We start from the raw sequence: 23,480 nt of genomic DNA on the forward strand, positions 1-23,480 counted from the left end.
TTTAGTTCAAACCAGCAAACGTAATCCAAGTTAGTGTCTAAATGCAGTAATGAGGCTGTATCTTTTCAAAGGCTAGTAATAAGAAACAGCTAACCACTCAGATCTGAAGTCTAAAGGCACCTGGAACTTCTTGCTGTGAATTTTCAAAATTGGTGACAGAAAAATTCCAACTCATCCATGTTACTATGTGTCACAGATTCTGATATCATTAACTTTGCAAATATTACCGTCCAGATTTTATTCCTACTTTCACAAAGCCCAAAATGCAGTTTCCAGAAAGTCCCAAGAAAACACACAACATAAACATTATGACATTAAAACACTATAAGCAATATTCATGGTAAGCTAACAGAGAAAACTAAAAAATGTATGAAGCACTTTTAAGTTCCTAGTAGCAAAAGTGCTCTGTGAGATACAAGGCATTAACCGCAACCACACCTACACTACTTAGGACATACATGGTACAGATACAAAATACAAACTGTTGACATAAGGACAAATACAAATTAACAATAAGAGGCATAATTCTCCCTGTTGAAAATAAAAGGGAAAAGTTCCCTTTTCCTTTCTTTTCCAGAATTTCTTTCTCCCTCCCTTTCAATGTACATAAATTTAAGTCTCTAGTCTTAAAACTTGGCTATGTTTTCTAACGACCTGAAAGCCATCTCTGAAATGTAATCACCAAGGGAAATAACACTCAATCTCCTGGTTTCCTAGGAGGAGATGGGCCTAATATGTCACCTGACTCCAAAGTGTAAAATCTACCTCGTCATAAAAACGTGAAAAAAATTAGCAACTTTATCTTGAAAACATGGATGTAATGGATTGAATCATTTAGTTGTATAAAACAGTAAGATCTCTTCCTGTCTTTGCCATCCCTTTAGTGACTGCCTGTGATGTGCACAGCAGTCTGATTTAATGCTCATTCAATAATAACACTGTTTTCTTTCTTTCTACCTTTGTGGAGCAATTTTCTGGGTTGGGAGATTTTTGTTTTAATTGCATTTCCCTAACTCTAGCTTTTTTATTTTTTAAATATAGCCCAATTCTCAAACAGTATTCACATCAAATAACAAAATTCCATTTCTTAGAACTTAAATACTGGAGAAGCCCTAAAACATGCTGCCCAACTACAATGAGGAATTTTTAAAAATGAAAATGAAAGTGGCCAAACAGCCACACTGAAAATGAATCCGAGTTGTCTCAAAACAACTCCTGCCCACTTCCCTTTTCTAAATTGTAGAGGGAGAAAAAGTCTCAGATGTTTTTAGCTAACTTCGTAAGCAACCTGATGCTCTTGCCTCAATACTAATATACATATTTATATCTATACATATAAATATGTATTTAATGTACATATTTGCCTCGAAACACTGATTCTCAGTTTTCAGTAACATCTGTACGCTGTCACTCCCTCCTCAGGTATATCCGCCTATGCAGGAGGCACTGAGTAAGGCAACTGGAGATAAAGTAAGCAGCCTTTTTTTTTTCCTTTGTACATATCTTTCATTTAAAAATTATCTTAATGCCAGCAAGGGGTTCAGAGTCAGAATACCAAGGTTTCAATTCAGACTTCGTTACCTCCCTAACACTGTTTCCCTGCCTGTAAACATAAACACCTGACTATTATGAGGATTACACACGATCTTAAAATTGGTAGAGAGAAAATAAAACGCTTGGAACACAGAAAATCCTACTACTACCTCTACCTAGAATCATTTTTTAAAGCATAATCCTTAAACTTTTAAAATTTTACAAAATCCTCAAAACCTAAAATGTTTCATTAACCCTAAGATTCAGCATAGAAAATGGATTATCACATAATGCATAGAAGATTTTATACAGAATTTATAGCTAGATTAACCTGAAAAACCACAAACTCCTGAAGGGGGATCCGGAGATGCCACCCCCAAATATGCCACTTTGGTATATTATTTTGAGCTGAAAGCAATTAAAAATCAACAGATTCAGGAAAAGTTCTATGCCCATCCTCTTTCTACTTAAAAGTAAGGCATAAACTCCTCCTTCTTCTACACCAGGAAGAGAACAACAACTCTTACCACAGCACAAAGAGATGGCACCAAGATGAGTTTGCATAAACAAACCTTACCATTGGTTTCCTCCATACACCATCTAATCACCTTCCCACAGTTTATGAACCCTAGAAATCCAAACTTCCTCTCCTTTGTCCTTTCATAATTTATCACCCTTTGTCAAGATGGCATATGAGCCTCTGAATCTAAGTGTTTCTTTGGGATTTTACTTCTTTTCTTTGATGCCCCTGTGCACACAAAAATATTAACATCAATACAAGCTGTAGACCTCTTCTGTTAATGTTTTTGTTAGTTTAATTCACAGCTCCCAGCAATAAAGCCTAAGTGGGTGGAGGAAAAGTTTTCCTCCCCTACATACCAAACAATCTAGCCATTACGAATTCACATGAAGATGAAAATCAACGCAATTAAATTACAAAATATGGTACATAACATAAAGTAAATTTAAATAGCTTTGTATTCACTAGTTCTCTTGAAAAACAAACAAAAAGTACTGTGTACTACTTACTGTCAGGACAGACATCACTGAAAACATTTCACTGAACTGTTTCTTAGGCAACAAAATGTTCCACAGATAAACAAGAAATAATAACAATCATGGGTGTTTTGAAAATATAAAAGAAAAAAATCAAAAGAAAATACCCACACTATATAAAACAAGTATTTCAAGGATCCATCAACTATTACTTAGTGAATATAGATTATGAAAAGATTAAGGTCAAACCAAAGATTAAGAGACTAAAAAGAAAAAAATAGTAATTTCAAGAATTTAAACACTGGTATCTTTTTGTATTTAAATACAAAACAAGGCCGGGCGCGGTGGCTCAAGCCTGTAATCCCAGCACTTTGGGAGGCCAAGGCGGGTGGATCACGAGGTCAAGAGATCGAGACCATCCTGGTCAACATGGTGAAACCCCGTCTCTAATACAAAAAATTAGCTGGGCATGGTGGCGCGTGCCTGTAATCCCAGCTACTCAGGAGGCTGAGGCAGGAGAATTGCCTGAACCCAGGAGGCGGAGGTTGCGGTGAGCCGAGATCGCGCCACTGCACTCCAGCCTGGGTAACAAGAGCGAAACTCCGTCTCAAAAAATAAATAAATAAATAAATAAATAAATAAATAAATACAAAACAGAGAATTATTTATATTTTTACTTTGAATTGTCATTTGTCTTTTTAAAAGAATTTTTTTTTTTAGTTTACCCTAACGCTATGGGTATTAACTTTGCATTTCTGTCATTCTTAATTAAAATTCCCTGCACATTAACCTACCCATTACCACACATACACACCAAAAAATACTTTATATAGAAATGCTCCCTTAATCATTACCATTTATAATAGCAAAGAAACACTCCCCACCACCAATCTACATTTCTAACAATGAATAAGGGAATGGTTTGGTAAACAATGGTTCATTTTACATGGTGAAGTTCAATTCAGCCATTTAAAATGTTAAGTTTATAATGAACAGAAATGCTTATGTTACAGTGAGAGCAGCAGCAGGCAGACCAATGCCTAGGCAGACGACATGGGTGGGTCCCAGGTAAAACACCACCTTCAAACCAAAGACTGTTTAAAGCATGAAGGCCAAGCTACAAGTCTCAGATAAATCCACGGACCAGACGGAGAACCTGTATTCCTATTTGGCACACTTTCCTCTGACTGATCCTCACCCCTCACCTATCTTACATATACCTATGCTCCCCTAATTGGATTTTTACACTGTCATGCCCACCTTTGAGTGGTGCATTTAACTTTTTTTTGAATACTCATAAACCAATCAGCACACACTCCCCTATTCTGAGCCTGTAAAAGCTCACACCCAGCTAAGTCTTACAGAGTAAGACTCTGTCTCAAGAATAAATACATAAATAAAAGTAAAAATCTTTTTTTAGGCACAAAATGTGGTAAAATTTACCTGAGTATCTGAGTGGGAAAACACACACACAAACTCTTTTTCCTTTGTTCTCACACAACACATAAGATTGCTGTGACCAAATGTGTGGGGATTTCTCCCTACCAACAAGCAAGCAATCAATTCTGCAGCAGATACCAGTTGGGTGCCTTCTATTAATAATTCAATTCCAACATTATCTACCTGGAGGTACCATCAGATCCCACAAGTTGAGGGCTCCAGTCCTCAAGACTGCCCCCGCCCTTCAATGTCAACTGCAAATCCCACGTTATTTTTTGCCAGTGCTCCTGATCAATAAATTAACTATACATTGGGGTTCCCACAACCCCCTTCTAGGATTTAATTTGCTAGACCAGCTCACAACCTTGGGGAAAAATTTATTTATGTTTACCAGTCTGTTATAAAGGATATTACAGGCTGGGTACAGTGGCACAGGCTTGTAATCCTAGCACTTTGGGAGGCCAAGATGGGAGGATCACTTGAGGCCAGGAGTTTGAGACCACATCTCAACAAAAATTAATGAATTAAAGGATATTACAAGGATCCAGATGAAGACACGCACAGGGTGAGGTACAGAGGAAGGGGTGCAGAGCTTCCAAGCCCTCCCAGAGCAAGCTGCCCTCCAGGAAACCTCCACGTGTTCAACTATCCAGAAGCTCTCCAAACTCTGTGCTTCAGGGTTTTTATGGAGACTCATTACCTGGGCATGATTAACCTTTGGCCTCTCTTTCCTCCCCAGAGGTTGGAGGGTGGATCTAAGTTCAAACCCCTAATCATGCCTTGGTCTTTCCAGTAACCAGCACCCATTTTGAAGGGGTGCTACCAGTCACCAGTCAATCATTAGCATACAAAAAGACATCACTTTGGAGATTCTAAGGATTTCAGATCTTGTATGCCTACAAACAGGGTAGAAGACAAACCAAATATATATTGTAAAATATCATAGTATATATAATTTAAACCATAAATTCATTAACCTTCTTTTCATGCACTACTCTCTGAACCAAATAAATTTCTGGGTTTCTCTAAATCTGTAACATAAATGTATTATGTTTAGATTTCAACATAATCATGCCTAAAATTAGATTTGTCCAGAATTGAAGGTGAACACAGGTCAAATACCATCTTAACAAATTCCACTCATCAAAGATCTCCATATAAGAAGTGTCTCTAGGCTACAAGCCAAAGGTCTGCTTACTACTTAAGAGTACTTCTCAGAAAGATGACATTTCAACACATCAAAACAGCACAGATACTCACCTTTCCCCTTCAAGTTACCTATAATAACATTTGCCCTACAGTTTTGTTTCAAGAGACATAAATACTTAACACATCACTAGCTTTCAAGGTGAGTTTCAAGGCTGACATTTGATTCCAAGTTTCTGTGCTTTACTCTTTTTTTTTTTTCCTGGAGACAGGGTCTCGCTCTCTTGCCCAGGCTAGAGTGCAGTGGCTATTCACAGGCACCATCATAGCACATTACAGCCTTGAACTCCTGGTCTCAAGTGATTGATCCTGCCATCTCAGCCTCCTGAGTAGCTGAGACTATAGGCACATAGTGCAACAAGTGCTAGAATTTTGTTCAATTCATGACTATTCTCTGCCTTTACACCAAGAAAGAGCAACCACTGGGAAAAAGGAGCCATAGTTTTCTCTATGTCAAGCTGTTTTAACATACATAACGTTAATACTTAAATACTAAAGGGAGGTCAATCCACAGACAAAATGAACGTAAGAGACTACTGAGTTAAGATGGATGTTTACTGAGACAGGAAAGCAAACATATTAAAAGGTCCAGGCAAGAGTGTGATGCACTACATCATAACTTCTGTGTAACATCTCATGTTCGCCGCCTCTCACGAACCCCACCCCTCAACTTTCCCTAAAAACTTCCATCACTTTAGTCCCCTCCCCTCTCATTTAGCACACTTGGGCTAGCTACACCACCTAAATCATCATGTGCTTAATTATATTACTGCCCCATATATTAACTGTTCCTGCCATTAAGATAAGCTCATACTTTACTTACATTCATATTACATAGTTTGTGATTTGTTCAATTTTCATCTTATTTTAAACTTGTAACAACTAGGTAGTTTGGAATGTAGGAAAGTAAATATTCATTAATAATTTTTATTTATTTATGTTTTTGAGACGGAGTTTTCACTCTTATTGCCCAGGAGGGAGTGCAGTGGCATGATCTCGGCTCACTGCAACCTCTGTCTCCTGGGTTCAAGCAATTCTCCTGCCTCAGCCGCTGGAGTAGCTGGGATTAGAGGCATGCACCACCACACCAGGCAAATTTTTTTTGTATTTTCAGTAGACATGGGATTTCACCATGTAGGTCAGCTTCCCAAGTAGCTGGGATTACAGGTGTATGCCACGACACCCAGCTAATTTTTTTTTTTGGTATTTTTTTTAGTAGAGATGGGGTTTCTCCATGTTGGTCAGGCTGGTCTCACACTCCTGACCTCAGGTGATCCACCCACCTCGGCCTCCCAAAGTGCTGGGATTACAGGCATGAGCCACCATGCCCAGTCTAATAATTTTTATTGATTAATTCAAAGTTGAGAATAAGCTTTACTGATCTAACCTTAACGCCTATTGAATTAAAACAGCTTTTTATAGGTCAAATATGAAACTCAAATTAGATACTTTCTACATTTCAAAGACTTTAAACAACCCAAATTATTTTAACAAGCTTAATGTCCTTGACCTTGGCACCCAAGCCCAAAAGAATAATTCAGGGCTAACTAGAAACTGTTAAAGCTAGAGAGGTATCAGTTAGTACAATGATAATGCTGATATCATCTGACTACACCCATCCTACTCTTCTCAGGTCTCTCAACAACTACAAAATTCTCTTCCACATTAATGCAAACTAATCTGACTCTAACCCTGAAGATGTTTCAGAAACAATTTTAATTTTAATCTTAAAAGTTATAGGTGTAACTGGGAAAACCCAAAAACTCAAGACATTTCTCAACTTTAGTTTCTCATTTTAGAAATTGTGTTTTGCAGGCCAGGCATGGTAGCTCATGCCTGTAATCCCAGAACCTTGGGAGGCTGAGGCAGGTGGATCACTTGAGGTCAGGAGTTCAAGACCAGCCTGGCCAGCATGGTGAAACCCAGTCTCTACTAAAAAAAAAATACAAAAATTAGCCAGGTGTAGTGGTTTGCACCTGTAGTCCCAACTACTCAGGAGGCTGAGGCAGAAGAATCACTTGAACTCAGGAAGCAGAGTTTGCAGTGAGCTGAGATCACACCACTGACCTCCAGCCTGGGCAACAGAACAAGACTCAGATTCAACAACAATAAAAAAAGAAACTGTATCTTGTTAGGTTTAAAATTCAGGGTAAAACTCTATTGAATGTCAACTAACAAATGTAGAAGGAATGACAGAAAAGTCACCATTTTTAAGCATCACATTAGTAATTGAAGCAAGAATCCTTAATGGATGCTAAAACCATTGGGTGAAGGTTACTGAAGAATATTTACATAGTGTGAAAGCATTTCTGCAGATTACCTACTAATTACTAATGAAAACTGGTATTTTTACTTGGTGGAAAAACCTGATAGATAGCACTTTAATCCAAATGACAAAGGTAAGATCCAATACTGGGACAAACTGACAACATCTACCTCATGTAGTTTTCCTACTAAAAGTACAAAACTTCAAGCTATTTTTGCCAGGGGAAAGAGGAGAACAGGGTCTCGCTCAGTTGCCCGGGCTGGTGTACAGTGGCACGATCATAGCTTACTGCTACCTCTAACTCCTGGGTTCTAGAGATCCTCCTGCCTTGGCCTCCCAAAGTGCTGAGATTATAGGCATGAGCCACCATACCCATCTAAAACCTGAATCTAATCATAAGGAAACATAAAACCTAACCTGAGGTTTATTTTATAAAACATTGGCTTTATGTGAAGATTGAAGTATGTTTTCAAGGATGATGTGTTAATTCATGCATAGCAGATGAAGAATGTGTTATTCAGGGAAAGCTAGAGACATTTAAAGCACTATTACACTTAGTATCCCTATTACAGAGACCAACTAAGATAGCTGAGCCAGTATACATAATACTCCTAGAAAACCTGTCTGTAAAATACTGTTCTCAAGCCCTCTTTTACTTCATCTTCCATTATAATACTAGACCATATATTTCAATATTAATTTTGGGGCTCACAATATAACCTAATTATTTTAAGACCATTGCATGTTAAAATTTTCTCTAATACACACATTTAAAAGAAAAATAACATCACCTAAATTTTATCAAATGCTAGTAACATGTCATGAGAGTTTAAGAAACCTTTTTCTTTCTCAAAACCTCAAGAAGCAAACACTACTATGACAGTTCATAGACAAGGAAGCTGAGACTCAGAGACGCTGACGTATGCCCAGTGCTCCTTGGCTATAAAGTTGAAGAATCAGGATTTGAACCCTGGCCTCACTGACACCAAACACTTCTTCTTAAGCATCTCTACAAGGCTATGATAAAATATCAATATTTAATTTTGCAAAGTAGAAAGAGCTTAAAATACTATGAAGCAACTGACAGTGATGGCGAGGCAGCAGGATGCATGAGGAAGAGAGCCTGTGTTCTCATGTTAATCTCACCCTCCTCAGGCTGTTACCAAAAGAGGAAAGACAGAAATCCTGCAATCTCAAAATATCTCAGAGGATTAAATACGACTACTGCCTTTTCTTTCCCCCTTCAAACCGGGTCATTTATCTGACTTCTTAATAAAAGAACCTTCCTACATCATGTCAAAGATCAGTTTTTAAATTGAGAGTCTTCTCTCATTATTCAACTTCTCTAAGTACAGTTTGTTTTTTTAACATTCTGAACTGGTTAACTGACCTCATTTTCTAATCCTCAAGAAGAATTGTTCAAATGTGTTGTTAAAATCCCTGCTTTATTGCATACATTGAGCTGTCACTTAAAGAAAGAACAAGCACAACAGAGTTAATCTGTGCCAACAAGGAGAGAGTCTGCAATCCGGTAAAACTGCAATTTGACAACAATTTTCTCCCATGATTCCTAACACTTCCCCCAGTCTGCAATGTTTCTGTGCACATAATCATACCTACCTCAGAAAGCAAAAAGGACCAAGCAGCATGATTTGTCCAAAATCAGAATAGTAATCATCTTTTTAAAAGCCTTAATAGGCAAGCAATATTCTTCTCCACAAAACTGTGCTAGCTTCTAAATACTTCAAAAAATATTATAAAGTAACTTATTCACTCAACAAATCTGAGTGTTTCCTATACACCAAGTACCATGTCTGGCAATTAATATGCATGAAGAATCTAATCCTTACTACTCTATAAACCTTAATACAGCCAAGAGCATGTAATGCTGTTATAAACCTCAAAAACAAAAACTCTAAAGCCAACCTTTAGCCTGTCATGTCTTATTTCCAGTAACGGATCTTACTGACACCTTCAGACAATGTTTTGTGGCATCTTCTTAGTCACTTACTTAAAATGTATAATGCAGCAACTGGATGTTAAAGGAATACCAACAATTAATTAACAATTTTAGATGAGAAAGCCATTTTGTACTCAGAATTATTTTAACAAAGGCTTTGTTATATAACTGAAAATGTCAATTTCACCAGCTACATCTCAAAATTAATGCTTTTCTCTCTGTATTAATTCATCAAGTATACACCACCATACAAGCAGTCTTACTTTTTAGACCAACACATGTTCCTAAAGACTGGCTAAGAATTCCTATTTGGAAAATCCTCACTGCCTATGTTGTCCAGAGAGTTTATTCCTGAATGGATTGTTATTCAGCATCTGTCAACAGCCTGAATGAGACAACTGACATTCAAAGGACACCACCTGAAAGACAAATTAATGAATCAAACCACTGGAACAGTGCACACCTGTATTACTCAAGCTTTTCTATTATGCCTGAGGCTTTTATCCAGTTTCTCTAAAATGGCATGTGAAAAAAACGTTTCTCTATCGTTGGTAAAATGTAAAATATTTTCTCCACATATTGCTAATGTTATTTAATGTAAGAATCCAAAAGACTGATTATTCTTCATACAACTCCTAATTGGTATGCTTCCTTTCATTAATCAACATGAGTTACATGCAGGCACTCAATTATCCTTGCCCTAATCATTGATCTAATTCTCTGCCTCCACATTCTATAATACCAACCTTTACCATTATTTTCATAGTACTCTAATACTTTCCTATTATAAGATCATCTCAAATCCTTTCACAAAGTAGACATCATAAACTATTAAGTAAATGTACAATACTAGAGTCTTAGTAGAAATTTGGAAGAACTGAAAACCAGCCTTTATCATGCAAATAATTTGGTAAACATCAAAGAATAAGAAAGTAAGGACTAAAGTGTACAAGCCTCACAGGCTAAGGAGGTAGAATACCAAGAAAATAATGCTGCCTCAGATAACTACATTCATTTGGCAAGTCATAAATTGCAAAGAAACCTGAATAAGAGCTAGTATAATACATATCCATTGGGCTTTCAGGATGAGCTAAGCTCTTAAATGTCCAAAAGGCACAGCAAAAGGTAAACAAAATAAATCACTTGGCTCCAACTTTCTCTTTATACAAATTAAACAAAGACCTCACCAATATCTTCCTCTCGTATTCAATAAAGCATATCACTCCATGTTTGATCAGTTTTTCGAATACCTACTTGCCAGACACTATGATAGGAACCAAGATCATAAAAATGAGTAAATCCTGGGCTTCAGAGAGATTACAGATTTTGCTGACACAGAGGAGTTGTTTGTAGGAAATTATCACTGTTTGGAAGAACCCTGAGAAAACTCATATTTCAATAAATTCTGAGTCTAGTCTAGTGTTTTCATGATCAAGAAACAATGTGACAACTTTTAGGTATATATCTAAAAGAAGGGAAAGCATGGACTCCAATGAATTGTTTGTATACCTATGTTCACAGCACCATTAGTCACAGTAGTCAAAAGATGTAAGCAACCCACGTGGCCATGGACAGATGAACGGAAAAACAAAATGCGGTATATTCATATAATGAAATACCATTCAGCCTTTCCTAGGAAGAGAATTCTGACATCTACATCATAGATGAACCGTAGAGACACTATGCTGGGTGAAATAAGCGAGACACAAAAGAATAAATACTGTACGATTCCACTTATTGGAGGTTTCTTGAGTAGTCAACAGGACGTAGAACGGTGGTTCCCTGGCCCTGAAGATAGGATGGAATTAGTAGTGTTAATGATCACAGTTTGAGTTGAGAAAGATGAAAAAGTATGGAGATGGATATTGGCAATAAATAAAAACAATGTGAATGTACTGTATGCCACCTAGTTGTACACTTAAAATGGTTCAACGTTATGTTATGCATATTTTATCATGCCAAAAAAAAAAACTATCTTGAAATATTCAGATAACCATTCATTCACGTGAACATTTCAGGTTAGACACAACTTCATTCATTCCACAAGTCTTGACTGAGGACTCACTACATGTGATCCGGAACTTCCCCCTGAAATCCATTTGGAAGAGCAATGCAATGCAAAGAGCATGCCTGCAAGGATTCTGAAACCAAACCACGACTGGATTTCAGCTCTGCGACTTCGAGATTCCTAACTTGGAGTAATAGTTACTGACTCTTAAGTTTCCTTGCCTGTAAAATAAGTACAATATTGAGCGGGGTCACAGTGAGGATTAAAAGAGAATGTATGTAGAAGAACCTGAAACATCTTGGCATATAACAAGGAGGCACTTAATAACATGTTGCCCTAATCTCCTTCGCCACGAGCAAGTGGAAACGTGACCATGACACGGTAGGCTCACAAGTGAGAGAATGCCTACGAAATTTATCTACTTTCTCAAATGAAACAAGCGCCTCATATGTCAGATAGTGGTAGAGGATAAAACATGTCAATGCCATAAAAGTCATCCTCTCTAGAAAGTAGCACTGCAAGTACTGTACAACCCACTATATGACGCCACAAAATCACTGTCAAATAAGAATGAGCCACATCAAAAGAAAATGTCTTCTAAAACCAAGACAATAAAGCTCAATACGAGCCAAAACAGCCCAGTTATACAACTCACACACTGAGCCAGAGGCAAAATACAGCAGTCAAGGCTTACCCTTCAAAGATGGGATGGAAGCACAAAAAGTAAAACAGGCCCTTACTATAAAGAACAGTAGGAAAATGTCTTTTCTCCCCAAATTAAAACGGACTAACTCGTCTTTTCTTAAAAGAGCATTTTGGTGCCATGAGTAAACCTATAAACCTATGTTATCAATGTTTATAGCGACCATGTTAAAATTTTTAGTTTTTTAATCTATTGAGTTTTATAGAATATGCCCTAAAATTAAGTTTTGAAATAATTGTATATGTATGTGTATGCATACAGCATATATTCCATATAATATACACGTCGCACAGGTAGTTTTAAAGAAGACTTTGCAAAATAAACCGGCTAGTCCAGAACCTAATTCCCAAAGATATCAGTAATATCCAAACTTACTATTCTCTAGGACCTGGCTTATCCCAAACCCATCTTTTAATAAACGAAGTTTTTTGGTTAGGATGCATATTTTTATTTAGAAAACTTAATGTTTACACCAATACATTTTCAATACAGCTAACCTGTTTTAAAAGCACATTTTTAACAATATTTTCCGAGTTACTTAACTCCTAACCTGAGGCCTTTTCCATTGAGTGAAAACAAGCACCACGGAAAACACCTGACAATCAGGACTACAAATATTCATACTATTCGAAGACAAAAGCACAGACGTCCAAGTGATCCTCTTTCATCAAATGAATGTTTTTAAAACCTGAAAGTCCTAAAAATACTTGGACTTATCGTGTAGATCAGAAATGTGTTCCTTTAACCACAACTCTCTCCACAAAAGCACTGAGTGAATTCTACAGACCAAGGACCCTCCACTCCTCTCCACGTTTCCGCGGATCTTCAGGATCCTAAGGATACACTCGGTGGTTTGCCAGCTCTGACCCCCAGGCAGAGCCATCAGGGCAACTCAGCTTTTCTGGACAATCTACATAAATCTGATGGGATAACTTAAAACATACACTGATTTCCCCAAAATCAAAAACCCTGAAGAAAGACTCCTCTTCAGGGTCTAGGCATTTTGGCACAAAAACATCTGAGGGGAGGGGCAAAAGAATGGCCTCGGTCCCAGTCTCCCGGCCCCAGATCTGGTCCCCTGGCAGTAATCACACTGGACCTTCCCGGGGAGACCAAGAGCCAGGCTTCGTTCCCTGCGGGCACGGCGCAGCGGCCCGGTCAGAGAAGGGCCCGAGGGTGCTCCAGGTGGCCAGGCGCGCGTCTCCACCTCCGCCGCTCCCGTGCCACTTTCGCGCGTGTGACGGGACCTGTCAAGAGCCCCGGGGTCTCTCCAGGTAGGGGAGTGGGCAGGCGCCGGCATCCCCTGCCACGCTAAGGCGGCCCGGAAAGTCTCCCAGGGCTGCCTCGCGGGGAGGCGTAGGGGTCGGGGCCCAGGAGCAGAGCCGCGGTGGGCAGACGCCGGGCCCACAGGCCGCGCCGCGCGGGAGGACGAGGCAGGAGAGGCCGCGCCCTCCGCCAGCGCCCGCCAGGCCCGGAAGCGCAGCTGGGGCCCAGAGGAGGCATGCGGGCCTCGGCGCGGAGGCGGGAGCGCGGCTAGACTAGCAGCTCCCCGCCCCGGACACAAAGCTGCTCCGCGGGAGCCCGCCTCACCTGCAGCACGGGGCGCCGCGGGCCTTCGAGAACCATCGGACCCCGCTCCGGCGCGCGCGTCACAGCCCAGGCCTCCCGGAGCCGCCCGGCGCCGCCGCCCCCGCCGCCATTTCCTCGCGCTCGCCGTCGCCTCGTCCCCGCTGTCAGGTTACTCCATTCACCTGGGCCTGCAGCAGCCTGCGCCGCGCCTCCGCCTCGACCCCTCCCGCCGGCGCCTGCGGAGACTGCGCAGCGCCCGGCTGGCCCGCAGCCCGCGCACGGCCCGCGGCAACAGCGCACAGCCGCTTGGAGAATCCCACCGGTGCCCGCACCGCCCCTCCGTACACCCACGCTCCGCTCGCCCCGTGGCGGCATGAGAGCGAGCCTGTGATTGGACACAGCGCGGCGGTGAAAGGTTAATCCCGGCTCTCCAGCCACTCAGGAGCAGGGAGACAGAGAGCGCGCGCGCGCGGAGGCGGAGGCGGTGTTTGCGGCCCAGAACCGTGACTGGACCCTGCAGTTCTTGCGGCGGCCGGGAGTCTTTGCGGCCCTCGGGAACCCGCGCGCCGTGGCTGTGGTGCCAGCTAAACTTGGCGGACGCTCCGGGCTCTCGGAATTCGACTGCCTCCATTGTTGCCCCTTCTGACACTCACAGACAGTAACGTGGCGGTGGTTGTTCCCCGGAGAGGTTAGCTGCCCTCTGACCACCTCCCTCCGGTCTTTAAAGGACCGTCCCACTCCTGTGCGCTTCCCCGCCTTGGTGGTGCAGGGGCCTCCGCATTTGGTGAAATTACAAACACCCGCTTCCGCTCCCACCCCAACTGGGATCCCCAGATAATGAGAAATAGACGGTGGCCCTGTATATGTACACTGTCCATTTGCATAGGTCGGAACCGTCCACCACATCTTCTAGTAGGAATTATAAAATATTGGCTGGAGTTAAATAAGCGGCTGGCTTAAAGAACATCGTCTTAATTTATGCCCAAATGTAAACATCTCTTCAGTGGACTCCCTGATGGGCTGTTCGCTCCAGGTGAGGTGTGGTGGGCTTGAGCAACCACGTTTGAGCCCTTGGGCGTGAGCAGAACCTGTGCGCCCATGCTGCCTGGGCTGCACTGTTCAATTTGGGGCCATCAGCCCCACGTGGCTCCTGAGCGCTTAAAATATGCCTAGTCCGAATCGAGGTGTATGTGTTCTTTACCAAATAATGTTCAGCATCTCATTAATTATTCTATTGTTACATGTTGAAGTGATCAACGTTTTTTGATATATTGCGATAAAAGTTTCATTTTACTTTTTGTATTTTTTTTAGTGTGGGGTCTATGAAATTGTAAATGCCATCTGTGGCCTGCATTATATTGCCTTTGGGCAGGCTGACCTAGGGCTTGCATGCCTGTGATCCTTATGTGCACCCTGTAAGGTAGGTGCTGTAACTTCGTGCACATTGTGAGGTAGGGGCTGTAACTGCTTCCTTTTTTTTTTTTTTTTTTTTTTGAAATGGAGTCTCACTCTGTTGCCAGGCTGGAGTGCAGTGGCGCCATATGCAATCTCCGCCTCCTGGGTTCCAGCGATTCTCCTGCCTCAGCTTCCCGAGTAGCTAAAATTGCAGGTGTGCACCACCACACCCAGCTAATTTTTGTATTTTCAGTAGAGGTGGGGTTTCACCGTATTGATCAAGCTGGTCTCGATCTCCTGACCTTGTGATCTGCCTGCCTCAGCCTCCCCACAGTGCTGGGATTACAGGCGTGAGCCACCGCGCCGGGCCTGCTTCCTGTTTTAACAGACGAAGAAAGGAATAAACTTCCAGCAAGCAAGTACTAAGTAATTGAACAACTGAGATTGGAACCCGGGTAGTCCGACTTTGAGGCTGGTGTGCTCAATCATTACTGTGCTAAAATTTTGATAATGTATTTACTATGAATTGGCTTGAAGTTTGACCTGAAGTAGCATATTCATGGGCAAAATTAGGGAGTAGTCAGGATTCACCTTGCAGACCGACGTATCAAAAAAATAGTTTCTTGTATATCAAGCACTGTGAGCATGTCATACCTATAAGTCCCCAGTCATACATATAAGGCTTTCCGGAAATAATCCTTTATGAGAAGGACAGCATCTCACTGTGGGGGCAGGCACTACGCTCTACCGGCAGTGGAAATTTGTGGGCTGGTACAACTCCAGCCCCTCTGGTTGTCCTCTCACAATATGTCAAGACTGGTCAGGCTTCTCCATCAGCAGGTCTATCTGATTTTTTATCAGTTTCAGTTCTTATTTTTAAAATAAGTAGTACATCCATATTGTTCATTTGTCAGAAATTCTATGAGACGCACGGTGGAAAAAGATCTCCCTCACACCTGTCCTCTGTCACAAATAGGTGACCACTGTTTCCTGCTCATTCTTCAAAGTGTTTATATATATAAGAATCACTCCTTGTGTTCCCGGTTTACAAAAATGCCAGCACACCATACATATTTACTCCACCTTGGTTTATTTTTACTTAATAAATCCAGAGGACATGTTTATTATAGCAATACGTACAGAGCTCCTTGATATTTTTTTCAACCCCCTTAACATATTATTGCAGATATATCCATACCGTAATTTACCAGTTCTCTATTGATGGACATTTAGACTTTAAGTTTTTTGCAATTAAATTTTGATCCATTTGGAATAGATTTCATATATAGGGGAGGTATGGATCCAAATTAATTTTTTTTGTCCAGATGGCTACACAGTCGTTTATTGAGTAGTTCACTTTTGAACTCTGTGTCCATTCTAATGGTCTATCTATTCATGCTTCCGTCGCTGGTTTGTTTTAATTCCAGAGACACAGAACTCTGTAAGGGATATTGTTTCACACTTTGTTTGGATCACTAGATATCTTAGAGCTAATATTTCAGCCCATGTTAAGCAACAGTATAGTATCATGTGGTATGCATTTTCTGTGGGCTAATTTTTATTTTCCCTTAGCCCCAATTATTTCCACAATTTGGTTTCTTTTTGTAGAACAAGCCGGGATTTAAATATACCTTTGTTTAAGACTCTCTGTTTGCAAGTAACAGAAACCAACCAGAACTAGCTCAATCAAAAAGGGAGAATTTATCCTAATGATGTAGGTGCTTCTCACAAAAGCCAGGAACAGGAATACAGCCACATCTTAGCAAAAACTAGAACCAGTAATTGGAAAGCTTTCAGGAACCCAAAAGGTACTCTTTGTGCCCCTCTGCTGTGATTGTTTTCTATATATCTCTACTAACTTGTTCTGTCTGCTTTAACATCTATATGGGAGACTATAGCCACTCCCATTTTGGACTCGGCTGTCAGCTCAGTGGGGAGTCTGAGCCCAAACAAGGAAGGTAGGGCAGCAGCCCTGCAAGGTCAGACAGCTGATTACACACAGGAGAACTACACAAAGAAAAACTATGTTGAGGGTAATGGGAGCCAGATTTCTCACTGTTGGAGAAGGGAGTTACAAGTACAGAAATAAGAAAAGCAAGAAGTTTGTGTGATTGGATTGGAATTGGAGGTAGTCATGTAAATTAATGGTTCTTAATACATGTAGATGTAAAATAAATGTAAAAGTGTGTGCATATGTATATTTTGTGAGATTTTAAAATACATATTTGATCTTTGACCTTATTTTCCAGTTTACAACTCCTAAATTTCTTACACCAAAATGATGTCTTTTGTATGTTAATAAGTTGGCTGGTGGCTGGAATGCCCTAGGTAGCTTTAGAATGGGGTTGGTCATCAAAAAGACCAAGGCAGGATCAGAGAGTTGGACCTTCAGCCTATCTCCAAGTTCTTGGAGAGGAGGAGAGTTGAAGGTAAGTTGATCACCAGTGGGCAACAGTTTAATCTGTCATGCCTTATGTAATGAAGCCTGCATAAAAACCCAAAAGGACACGGGTAGCGAGCTTCCAGATAGCTGAACAGGAGCCATGAGGTTCCTGGGAGGGTGGTGCACCCAGGGAAGGCATGAACGGTCTGAGCCCCTTTTCCCATCTCATCCTATATATCTTTTCTTCTGTATTGTTTATAATATCCTTTGTAAACATAAGTGTCTCCCTGAGTTTTGTGAGCTGCTCTAGCAAATTAATCTAACCCAAGAGGAGGTCGTGGGAACAACAACTTGAAGCCTGTGAGAAATTGTGGAGGCCCAGACTGGGGACTGATCAGAGGTCAGGGGCAGAGTGGGGCAGTGGAGAGTATCTTGGGGAGTGAGCCTCAACCTGTGGGATCTGATGCTATCCAGGTTAGAAGGGAGGAAGACACCTAAATGGTGTCTGCTGCAGAATCAATTGCTTGCTTGGTGTGTGGGGAAACGCCCCCTGACATTTGGTCACTGTCTTCTTCGTTAATTATTGAGGGTAAGAGAAGAGGGTGTGTGATTTTTCCACAGATATGCACACACACACACATATATGTATGTATAAATGTATGTACACATATGTCCCTGCTCTAGCCAATGAGAAGGCCTTGGTACAGCAATACCACGTTAGCCAAGAGAACACCTGACACCTATCTCTAAACATTCTCTGTGAAAAGGAACCAGGGCTCTTTAGAGAAATGGCTGATGTTAAGGTTGGGACATATACTTTCTCTAAAGTATAGTATGAGACTGGAACATTTTGTGCTAGAAAGTGTGGAAATTCTCAACAAATGGTGGAGACAGTTCAAAAGGACAAAGCAATCAACTCGAAGAGGCCAAATCTGGGACAATTTGAACATCAGGATAAATCATGATAGCAGGAGATTATATCCCATGGTTGTAAGGTCTTTTAGGCCGACTGACGGCCCCATGGACGCCATGTTAAACTCTGTAACCTGCACAGACACTCCAGATGAGTTCCTGGAAAATCTAAAGTAACTGGAAGACCATGAAAACAGAAAGAAATGATCAACCCCTGCAGCACCTACTTAACTTTAAGACATTATTGTTCCTTATTCCTGCCCCACCGATCTTGGTCAACCTGGTGACTCCACACCCTACGACGCCCACCCAGCTTGCAAACCTACAACAGCTTGCAAAAAAAATGCCCTAAAGTAACTTCTGTAACTTTCCACTGCCCACCCCAAAGAGTTACATGTTAATTATATTTATATCCCTCAGAGTCTAGCAAAAGGCTCTGAGCAAGACATCCATTACAAAACTCCTAAATTCATTACAGAAATAAGTCCATAAAGACAAAACCTGGAGACATCCAGTTCAAAGTATTTACAGTAGATGGAGCTATCTATTTCACCATGTTCCGCTCTGCATTTCATGCATCATGTGAAGTTATTAACATTCTGGCAATTAATCAGTTCATACTTTTTGCAGAAGCATATTAAAAACCATGAGACTTGCCCTGTTCTTGTAAGCTATAAATTGCTAGAAAATGTTATTAGTTTCCCTAAATATTGTAGTGTTATTAAAAAGCAATTGATGTAAGTAATTTAAGACATTATTGGAAGCCAGAGATACAGTGACATCTTCAAGACCTCAATAGATGAAATGTGCAAAGGACATTTACATTTCCTGTAAGGGCAGCCAATTTAGAGAGGTCAACTCTCCCACTTGTCATCTTTAAAAAGGCAAAAAAAAATAAGGTTATTATTTTACCAATATCTTTCTAAAATATGTTTTATAAATTAATCAAAAATGTAAGTTCCCAAATCTGATAAAGTTCTGTTGAAACTGTTACATTCATAGTAATGACAATTGCTAGTCTTTTGGAAATCAACTTGGTAGGAAAAATAAAAATCATCCTTCTTTTGAACTGCTGTGCTTTAAAAAATAATCTAAAAGGAAAAAGTCAAATTCATGAAGTCATTTGATACAGCATTTTTTTATCATAAAATATTCAACTGAAATAAATATTAAGTGACTAAGTAAAATTTGATATTAGAATTATTTGACATTCTGTAGCCATTAGAATATGTATGCAGTCTGTTTAAAGATATGGAAAAATGCTTATGAGTGAAGGGGGGTTGGACCAAACTCAGAATATAATCTTGTATCTATTCTATGTTAGGCGTTCTAAAAATTATACATAGATAAAACAAGAATTGAATTAAATAAGAAAATTAAAATAGTGTATATATATATATATATATATACACACACACACGTTAAGTGATTACTAGTGAAGTTGTTTTTCTTCAAAATATTTTTGTTGCTATAATGTTTTTTGACAGTTAAAAAAATTAGAATATTTACTTCATCTTTTTCAGTTTCCTTGCTAGATGGAAGCAGGTAGAAATTTGTTGAGATTCAGAATTTTGCATCTAATCGTCTAATCAGATATAATAGAATTGTTGTTGGTCTTGGATTGCTCTGCTATTTTTCCATCAATAACACGTATTTCTGTCCTCAATCTGGTATAAATTAAACACCAGACTACAAGATCTTTAAAAAGAGGGACACAATATCTTATACATTCGTTTTCCCCAGACCCAACACAGTGTTTGGCACATAGTAGGCACTGAATACCACTTCTCCATTATCTATATTAATTGACCAAGTGGCTAAATAAATTCCTAAAGAAGCTGTCACCTTGTAGCTGTGAAGTTCATGGATTTCATCCCGATTTATCAGACATCAAATAAGCTGTTGAGAGTCTCCATGTGCATGGGGCGTTCAGTGAGTGCCTTTTGAATGAATGACCACTTGATGTAGTCATAGAAATTGGTTCTAATATAGGACAGAAGAGATGAAATATCTCTCAGTCTAACTTGTATGTAGTAAAGAATAAGCTTCTGAGATTCCAGGACAACAAAAGGGTCAGGGTTCCATAATCCCTTTCCCAGTATTTCTGACTGCAGGATAGATGTGAGAAAGTGGCAATGGAATATGTATACAGTCATTTCAACAGCAAGATTCATGAGTAGGACACATCATTTTCACTCAACATCTTATTGGTTAGAGCCTAGTCACATGGCCACACCGAGCTGCAAGGAACACTGGGAAATAGTCTTTCCAAGAGACTATGGCTGAGCTATACAGCTAGAATAGTTCATAAGGTATAACTAGTAATCTGCCATCATAGGATATTTAAAAAATTTTTATTATGGAAAATTTCAAGTTTACAAAAAAGGTATAATGAACTTCAATGTATTCATCATAAATCTTCAACCATTACCAACATTTGCCAATCCTGTTTCCTCTCTCCCCCATCCTCATTTCCCCACCCACTATATTTTTTTTCTCGGTTTTTTGGTTGTTGTGAAATATACATAACAAAATTTGGATTATTTTTAGCATGCCAGTTTACCCATGAATACTTCAAAGTGCATCTCTGATAATGCCCTTTTTGCTTTATCATCTGCCATTTTCACACATAAAATTAATAATTCCTTAATATCATCTAATTTTCAGTCTAAATTAAAATTTATCCATATGTTTAAATAAATGTCTTTTTGTACTTATTCATTCCAATCAGGGGCCAAAGTCCATAAATTGCATTTGGTTATGTCTTTAAACATTTTTAATTTTTTATTTTTTTAGAAATGGGGTCTTCACTATTTTGCCCAGGCTGGTCTTGAACTTCTTATCTCAGTCTCCTAAGTAGCTGGGATCACAAGTGCCTGCCACCACACTTGGCTGGTTATCATGTCTTAGAAGTCTCTTTTGTTTTGTAACATCTCCTCCCATCCATTTGAAATAATGTCATCAATTTATTAGAGAGAGCAGACCATATTTTGAGAACAATAGTCCACAATAAATTTTGAACTTTGATTGAATTAGGTCTTCAGGAAACATTCTTTAGATTTCTAGAATGATCTGGTCAAAAGGTAGGAACATCTCAGTGTCTCTCACTCACCACACTGACAAGTGGAAGAGTTTATCAAGTATAATGCCACCAGTTGGTATTTTCATATTGCATTCTTCACAGCTTGGTGAACACCAGCTGGCTGGTGTCTGAAATTGTATGCTAATTTAACATATGAGATGTAAATCATACCTCAATTTATAATTTGTCAATTTAAAATGTGTAAAGTGACTTACATTTCCTTATTGCCATTGTAGTCCTTGTATTTATTTACGATTTATACTTCCTCTTAGGTGACTTGACCATTCATATTCTCTCACTAGGCAAAGCTGGACCCCTCTAACCCCTTGGATAATTCTGTAGTAACTTCCTATTATGGTCATGACTCTCTCTCCCTTTTGAAATTAAACTTAAAAAAAAATAGTCTTCATTTTTTAGAAAAGTTTCAGTTTACAAATAATGGAGCACAAAGTACAGAGAGTTCCAATATGCTCCCTCACCCCACTCACAGTTCACTTCTTATTAACATCTTGCATTAGTATGGCGCATTTGTTACAATTGATGAATCAATATCGATATGTTATTAACTAAAGTTCATAATTTTTATTATGAATCTTGGCATTGCATGGTTCTAGGGGTTGTGCATAATGACATATATTCGCCATGACAGTTTCATACAGAATAGTTTTACTGCCCTAAAAATCCTCTATGCTCTGCCTATTCATCCTTCCCTGGTGAACCTTGGCAACCATTGATTTTTTAGTCTACTATTAGTATTGCCTTTTCCTTTTTTTAAAAAAACATTTTGTAAGAGACAGGGTGTTTCTCTGTTACCCAGGCTGGAGTGCAGTGGCACTGTCACAGTTCACTTCAGCCTCAAACTGCTGGGCTCAAATGATCCTCCCACCTCGGCCTCCCAAAGCACTGGGATTATAGGTGACAGCCACTGTGCCTGGCCATAGTTTTGCCTTTTCCAGAAGATCATATAGTTGGAATCAGACAATATGTAGCCTTTTCAGACTGACTTTTTAAACTTAGCAATATGCATTTAAGGTTTCTTCATGTATTTTCATGGCTTAATAGCTAATTTATTTCTATTGCTGAATAATATTTTGTTGCATGACTGTATCATAGTTTGCTTATGTTTTCAACTATCAAAGAACATCTTGCTTGCTTTCAAATTTGGCAGTTAAACAAAGCTGCTAAAAACATTCAAGTATAAATTTTTGTGTGGACATCAGTTTTCAATTCATTTGGAAAAATGCCAGGAGCGTGATTGTAAGATCACATGGTGAGTATGTTTAGTTTTATAAGAAATTACCAAACTGGCTTCCCAGTGGTTGTACTATTTTGCATTCCTACCAGCAATAAATAAGAGTTTCTGTTGTTCCACATCCCCAGTAAGTTTTGGCATTGTCAGTGTTTTGGATTTTAGCCATTCTACTAGGTGTGTAGTGGTATCTCATTGTTTTGAATTTATGAGTCACTGTGAATATATAATGGCGGCATCTTTTCATATGCTTATTGTTCATTTGCAGATCTTTGTTGGCATGGTGCCTCTTCAGGTCTTTTTCTTACTTTTTATTGGGTAATTGTTTTCCTATTGAGTTTCAAAAAGTTATTTGTATATTTTGGATACAAGTCCTTTATCAGGTTTTTCTCAAATACTTTCTCCTAGACTGTGGCTGTGTTTTCATTGATCTCTTAACAGTGTCTTTCACAGTTAAACTTTTTATTTTGAGATGATTGTGGCTTTACATGTAGTTGTAAGTAATAAAACAGAGATGCCCTGTGTACCCTTTACTCACTTTCCCCCAAAGGTAACATCTTACAGAACTATAGTGCAGTATCACAACCAGGATATTGACGCTGATGCAGTAAAGATGGAGAACACTTCCATCATCACAATGCCAAGGGTTTTGTTTGTTTATTCCATTTATATAATTAAATGCTATAAATTCCCCTTCCCAAAAAATTAAATAAATAAAAGAATATGGGACTGCTGGTAAAATGGCAGGAAGAGGTGGAGCACCGGACTTGAGATGATA

At 39.5% G+C, this 23,480-nt stretch overlaps 1 protein-coding gene across 2 annotated transcripts in view; it reads right to left on the reverse strand.

The window, feature by feature from the left end:
* DICER1 (dicer 1, ribonuclease III) overlaps positions 1-14,001 on the reverse strand; it is a 70,941-nt gene extending 56,940 nt beyond the window's left edge. For both annotated transcript variants that reach the window (XM_012458292.2, XM_064375194.1), the window contains exon 1: positions 13,703-14,001. The gene's annotated coding sequence lies outside the window, so the exon portion shown is untranslated. The remainder of the gene's footprint in view (positions 1-13,702) is intronic.
* Between the last annotated feature and the right edge of the window lie 9,479 nt (positions 14,002-23,480).

This window comes from Aotus nancymaae, unplaced genomic scaffold (assembly GCF_030222135.1).
Source record: "Aotus nancymaae isolate 86718 unplaced genomic scaffold, 86718_ANA_hifiasm-v0.15.2.pri h1tg000011l, whole genome shotgun sequence".
NCBI lineage: Eukaryota > Metazoa > Chordata > Mammalia > Primates > Aotidae > Aotus > Aotus nancymaae.